A 7,500-nucleotide genomic window follows, 5' to 3' on the forward strand; every position below is an offset into this window, starting at 1 on the left:
AGACCATGCGATCAGCTTAAAGTTATTCAGAGTCACCAAATTGTACGATGACGAGCGAACCCGCCACCTATTGGTTTTGATCTAATAAAAGCGCTCCTTCCGTTCCCGGTCGGAGCTCTATTTGCATGTATTAGCTCTAGAATTACCACAGTTATCCAAGTAAATGTGGGTACGATCTAAGGAACCATAACTGATTTAATGAGCCTTTCGCGGTTTCACCTTAATTTGGCTTGTACTGAGACATGCATGGCTTAATCTTTGAGACAAGCATATGACTACTGGCAGGATCAACCAGGGAACTGCGTGCTTATACGATCGGTCCACGAGATTGCCGGTATGGCCAAACCCGTTCGCCTCTCGTCATGTGGCACTAGCCATGTCGATTGACTTCGACTAGCGCCGCACATCAGTAAGTGCAAGTCCTCGACGAAACGACGTAACAGCCCCCAGTCAGCATGAGACTCAAGCTATATATACATCATCATCATCTCGGACAAAACACCGATCAAAAATGAGAAAGTTTCTAGAAACAATCCCTCGCCAAGGCGTCCATATATAATACGAACCCCCGGCTATCAACTAATTTCTTATACACATTCCATCTCGACCCTTCGCTATACATGTGAATATAACGACACGGTGATTCGAGATTCAACAATATTTGTCGCTCGGAACGAATTGAGTGGTTGCAAATTTTTTGTGAACATAACCCGCAACGGGCAGAGGATCACGATTTTAAGGTTGGTCGCTTAAAGGCCATTCGACTACAAAGAGACGAAGCGGACCGCGACCTCGCTGCATGAGGTTGACGAAAGCGACCCAAGATGCGAAAGCCGAAACCAACACACCTTGCCAGTACCCAAACGCCGAGGTCGGATTCGGGTCTACCACTTACCAACTGAATATCATCCTAAAAAGAACTCCAAACAGTCTAGGACAGGACCCATTCTCCACCCCTTCTATATATGTCAGGAGAACCCCGGATTCCCCTCCAGACACGATTTAGCAAACTTTTCCCGATCGATCCGACCCACCGAGGCCGTTTCGACCGTTCGCCGCGCCTACTAGAGCTGATTTCTTCGGACTCCGATCAGAAAATCCGCCGATGCATGTCGTTAACACCTAGTCCGCCTCGTCCGATCGATCGAGGCCGTTTCGACCGTTCGCCGCGCCTACTAGAGCTGATTTCTTCGGACTCCGATCAGAAAATCCGCCGATGCATGTCGTTAACACCTAGTCCGCCTCGTCCGATCGATCGAGGCCGTCTCGAACCACCCATCGCGCATCGAAAGTCGCATCTCTCGAACTCCGATCCGGAAATCGGCCGATGCATCACGTTAACTATTTCTTATATATCTAATATAATATACATGGAGACGGTAAGAATTCTTTTAATCGAAGATATACATATACTTCTCATCAATATCCAAAAGCTTATCGAAAAATAAATTACTCAACTTTTACGTGAAGAATCGTTCACCCAAACCTTATCCCCTATATATGTCAGGAGAACCCAAGGTTCCCCTCCAGACACGATTTAGCAAACTTTTCCCGATCGATCCGACCCACCGAGGCCGTCTCGACCGTCCGCTGCGCCTACTAGGGCCGATTTCTTCGGACTCCGATCAGAAAATATACCGATGCATGTCGTTAACACCTAGTCCGCCTCGTCCGATCTATCTAAACAGTCTCGACGCACCCAACACTCTTTCAAAGTCGGATTACTCGGACTCAATCTGAAAATGGACCGATGCATGACGTCAACACTTAGCCCGCCTCGTCTGATCTATCTAAGCCATCTCGACCCACCCAACACGCCTTCCAAGTCGGATCACTCGGACTTCGATCTGAAAATCTCCGGACTCATTTTTATGAATATCCCCAGTCAGTAAGAACGTTATTTCGCCAATATATACCAACAATAAACCATATTCCAATAGCTGAACCAAAAATATAATTCCCGATCCAAACGTTCTGCATCGCCCAACGCGACCACCTTCCCTATATATGTCAGGAGAGCACAGGGTTCCCCTCCAGACAACACTTACGCTCTATCCCCGACTCTCGGTCGATCGATAGGCCAGGTCAGCGGTGTCTGTTTCGGCCGAAGCTCGGACTTTGGTCAAAATGTTCCGATACAAAATTTGAACCAAGATAGATACAGATATGATTCCTTCTTAAATATACGTTGATTATCGAACAGAATATGGTAAATATTTTGCGATGACCGAGGATTTCATGAATTTTTTTTTTTTTTCGAAAAAATTTTCTATTATCGGAATTTCCTCAAATTTCATTTGGTTGCCTCCTAATGCTTATTAAAAATGATAACCAACAATCAGAATCATTATTTATCATTTATTTCAATTTTTATAATGAAAAACGTTCACGTCCTTTCGCGCCTCTCGATCGTCGTTTACGTGATGCATCGGTCAGCCCTAGTTTACGTGGTGCATCGGTAAGATCGAGTTCACGTTCTGCATCGGTCTGCCCGAGTTTACGTGGTGCATCGGTAAGATCGAGATTACGTGGTGCATCGGTAAGATCGAGTTCACGTTCTGCATCGGTCTGCCTGAGTTTACGTGGTGCATCGGTATGATCGAGTTTACGTTCTGCATCGGTGTGATCTAGTTTACGTTGTGCATCGGTAAGATCGAGATTACGTGAAGCATCGGTATGATCGAGTTTACGTTCTGCATCGGTCTGGACTCTGAGATATATTTTCGACGTGAAAATGTTCCGATACAACTTTTGAACCAGGATAGTTAGAGAGATGATTTTTTCTGGGATGTACGTTGATTGGGGAATGGATTGTGGAAAATAACTTGCCATGACCGAGGTGTTCTCGAATTTTTTTTTTTTTTCGAAAAATATTTTCTGATTTTGGATTTCACTCAAATTTGATTTCGTTGCCTTCTAATGTGTTCTAAAAGAGTAAATCAGTAATCAGAATCGAAAAATATTTTTCGGATTTTTTTTTTTTTGAAAAAAAATTTTCTGATTTTGGAATTTCCTCAAATTTGATTTGGTTGCCTTCTAATGTGTTTTTAAAGCGTAAATCAGTAATCAGAATCAATATTCATTGTCGACTTTAATTTTTATAAGGAAAAATGTTCACGTCCTTAAACGCCTCCCCATCATTAGCCCGAGTCCAAGTCGATGTCAGTCCCGAGCGGACGGTGTCAGATACTACCTATCGCCCCGGTCTGGACTTGGCGAGGTATTTCGACGTGAAATGTTCCGATACAACTTTTGAACCAGGATAGTTAGAGAGATGATTTCTTCTATGTTGTACGTTGATTGTGGAATGAAATACGGAAAATAACTCGCCATGACCGAGGTGATTACGATTTTTTTTTTTTTTCGAAAAAAATTTTCTGATCGTGGAATTTTCTCAAATTTGATTTGGTTGCCTCCTTATATGTTCTAGTAGCGATAATCAACAATCAGAATCAAAATCCATGGTCGGGTTTGATTTTTATAAGGAAAAATGTTCACGTCCTTTTTTACAACCCCGACTCATTGACGATGTTAGAACCGAGCCGGCGGTGTCAGATACGACCGATCGCCCCGGTCCCGATCGTCATTTACGTTGTGCATCGGTCTGCCCGAGATTACGTGGTGCATCGGTATGATCGAGTTTACGTGGTGCATCGGTAAGATCCAATTCACGTTCTGCATCGGTAAGATCCAATTCACGTTCTGCATCGGTAAGATCCAGTTCACGTGGTGCATCGGTAAGATGGAGATTACGTGGTGCATCGGTAAGATCGAGATTACGTGGTGCATCGGTAAGATCCAATTCACGTTCTGCATCGGTAAGATCCAGTTTACGTGGTGCATCGGTAAGATCCAGTTCACGTGGTGCATCGGTAAGATGGAGATTACGTGGTGCATCGGTAAGATCGAGATTACGTGGTGCATCGGTAAGATCTACTTTACGTTCTGCATCGGTCTGCCCTTGTTTACGTGGTGCATCGGTAAGATCGAGATTACGTGAAGCATCGGTATGATCGAGTTTACGTTCTGCATCGGTCTGCCCGATATTACGTGGTGCATCGGTCTGCCCTAGTTTACGTGGTGCATCGGTTTGGACTTAGAGATATATTTTCGACGTGAAAATGTTCCGATACAACTTTTGAACCAGGATAGTTAGAGAGATGATTTTTTCTGGGATGTACGTGGATCGGGGAATGGATTGTGGGAAATAACTTGCCATGACCGAGGTGTCCTCGAATTTTTTTTTTTTTCGAAAAAAATTTTCTGATTGTGGAATTTTCTCAAATTTGATTTGGTTGCCTCCTAATGTGTTCTAAAAGAGTAAATCAGTAATCGGAATCGAAAAATATTTTTCGGATTTTTTTTTTTTTCGAAAAAAATTTTCTGATCGTGGAATTTCCTCAAATTCGATTTGGTTGCCTTCTAATGTGTTTTTAAAGCGTAAATCAGTAATCAGAATCAATATTCATTGTCGACTTTAATTTTTATAAGGAAAAATGTTCACGTCCTTAAACGCCTCCCCATCATCAGCCCGAGTCCAAGTCGATGTCAGTCCCGAGCGGACGGTGTCAGATACTACCTATCGCCGAGGTCTGGACTTGGCGAGATATTACGACGTGAAATGTTCCGATACAACTTTTGAACCAGGATAGTTAGAGAGATGATTTCTTCTGTGTTGTACGTTGATTGTGGAATGAAATACGGAAAATAACTCGCCATGACCGAGGTGATTACGATTTTTTTTTTTTTTCGAAAAAAATTTTCTGATCGTGGAATTTTCTCAAATTTGATTTGGTTGCCTCCTTATATGTTCTAGTAGCGATAATCAACAATCAGAATCAAAATCCATGGTCGGGTTTGATTTTTATAAGGAAAAATGTTCACGTCCTTTTTTACAACCCCGACTCATTGACGATGTTAGAACCGAGCCGGCGGTGTCAGATACGACCGATCGCCCCGGTCCCGATCGTCATTTACGTTGTGCATCGGTCTGCCCGAGATTACGTGGTGCATCGGTCTGGACTTAGAGATATATTTTCGACGTGAAAATGTTCCGATACAACTTTTGAACTAGGATAGTTAGAGAGATGATTTTTTCTGGGATGTACGTTGATTGGGGAATGGATTGTGGGAAATAACTTGCCATGACCGAGGTGTTCTCGAATTTTTTTTTTTTTTTCGAAAAAAATTTTCTGATTGTGGAATTTTCTCAAATTTGATTTGGTTGCCTCCTAATGTGTTCTAAAAGAGTAAATCAGTAATCGGAATCGAAAAATATTTTTCGGATTTTTTTTTTTTTCGAAAAAAATTTTCTGATCGTGGAATTTCCTCAAATTCGATTTGGTTGCCTTCTAATGTGTTTTTAAAGCGTAAATCAGTAATCAGAATCAATATTCATTGTCGACTTTAATTTTTATAAGGAAAAATGTTCACGTCCTTAAACGCCTCCCCATCATCAGCCCGAGTCCAAGTCGATGTCAGTCCCGAGCGGACGGTGTCAGATACTACCTATCGCCGAGGTCTGGACTTGGCGAGATATTACGACGTGAAATGTTCCGATACAACTTTTGAACCAGGATAGTTAGAGAGATGATTTCTTCTATGTTGTACGTTGATTGTGGAATGAAATACGGAAAATAACTCGCCATGACCGAGGTGATTACGATTTTTTTTTTTTTTCGAAAAAAATTTTCTGATCGTGGAATTTTCTCAAATTTGATTTGGTTGCCTCCTTATATGTTCTAGTAGCGATAATCAACAATCAGAATCAAAATCCATGGTCGGGTTTGATTTTTATAAGGAAAAATGTTCACGTCCTTTTTTACAACCCCGACTCATTGACGATGTTAGAACCGAGCCGGCGGTGTCAGATACGACCGATCGCCCCGGTCCCGATCGTCATTTACGTTGTGCATCGGTCTGCCCGAGATTACGTGGTGCATCGGTCTGGACTTAGAGATATATTTTCGACGTGAAAATGTTCCGATACAACTTTTGAACTAGGATAGTTAGAGAGATGATTTTTTCTGGGATGTACGTTGATTGGGGAATGGATTGTGGGAAATAACTTGCCATGACCGAGGTGTTCTCGAATTTTTTTTTTTTTTTCGAAAAAAATTTTCTGATTGTGGAATTTTCTCAAATTTGATTTGGTTGCCTCCTAATGTGTTCTAATAGCGATAATCAACAATCAGAATCAAAATCCATGGTCGGGTTTGATTTTTATAAGGAATAATGTTCACGTCCTTTTTCGCCTATGTTCTTTTTCGACGTGAAAAGTTCCGATACAACTTTTGAACCAGGATAGTTAGAGAGATGATTTTTTCTGGGATGTATGTTGATTGACGTACGAAACTTGGAAAAAAAATAGAAAAGACCGAGGTACTCTAGAAAAAAAATTTATTGAAAATATTTTTTTGATTTCGGAATTAATTCGAAATTCATTCAGATGTCTTCTATCAATATCGCGAAAGAAAAATCAATAATCAGAATCGATATTCATCTAAGATTATTTCCTTTTGGATTGTGTTAACATTCGGTACGATCTTGTCTACGTGATGCATCGGTTTGTTTCTCGGCTCTTGTGAGCAAGTTGGACACTCGAGACGGCCTCCATCGATCGGATTAGGCGGGCTTTAATGTTAACGTGCTGCATCGGTGTGATCTTGTTTACGTCATGCATCGGTATAGCTTTAAATCGCGCCGTAAAGTCGTTCACGTCATGCATCGGTATCTTAAATCGCGCCGAAAAGTCGTTCACGTCATGCATCGGTATCTTAAATCGCGCCGTAAAGTCGTTCACGTCATGCATCGGTATCTTAAATCGAGCCGAAAAGTCGTTCACGTCATGCATCGGTGGCACAAAAAAAAGACGCCGATGCATGACGTGAGCCGACTTTTCGGCGCGATTTAAGATACCGATGCATGACGTGAACGACTTTACGGCGCGATTTAAGATACCGATGCATGACGTGAACCGACTTTTCGGCATGAAGTCAGCTAAAATTATCGTGTGCATCTTGGGTCGGTCCACGTACCGTAGATCAGAGAGGGACGACGTACATACATCGGATACATTTGTATCCAACAAGTTACGATCGTCGTCTGATCCAGCGGTAATCGGACCTACTCTCGTGAATTTATTTTGCCCCTTGAATAATTTTGTACCGATGCACGACGTGAAGTCGACTTTTCGGCATGGTTTAAGCTAAAATTATCGTGTGCATCTTGGGTAGGCCCACTTACTACAGATCAGAGAGGGACGACGTACATACATCGGATACATTCGTATCCAACAAGTTACAATCGTCGTCTGATCCAGCGGTAATCGGACCTACTCTCGTGAATTTATTTTGCCCCTTGAATAACTTTGTACCGATGCACGACGTGAAGTCGACTTTTCGGCATGGTTTAAGCTAAAATTATCGTGTGCATCTTTCATTTTACTCATCACATAGTCTGATGCATTTGATGACATTTACCCTTGTGAGTTATTCGTAT

General features: G+C 42.1%; 1 non-coding gene across 1 annotated transcript in view; it reads right to left on the bottom strand.

Moving 5' to 3' along the window:
• The window catches only part of LOC123687261, a 1,906-nt gene extending 1,608 nt beyond the window's left edge, over positions 1-298 (bottom strand). Inside the window, exon 1 of the ribosomal RNA XR_006748995.1 lies at positions 1-298. This exon is cut by the window's left edge and continues 1,608 nt beyond it. This is a non-coding gene — a ribosomal RNA (small subunit ribosomal RNA).
• Between the last annotated feature and the right edge of the window lie 7,202 nt (positions 299-7,500).

This window comes from Harmonia axyridis, chromosome X, assembly GCF_914767665.1.
Source record: "Harmonia axyridis chromosome X, icHarAxyr1.1, whole genome shotgun sequence".
Lineage (NCBI taxonomy): Eukaryota > Metazoa > Arthropoda > Insecta > Coleoptera > Coccinellidae > Harmonia > Harmonia axyridis.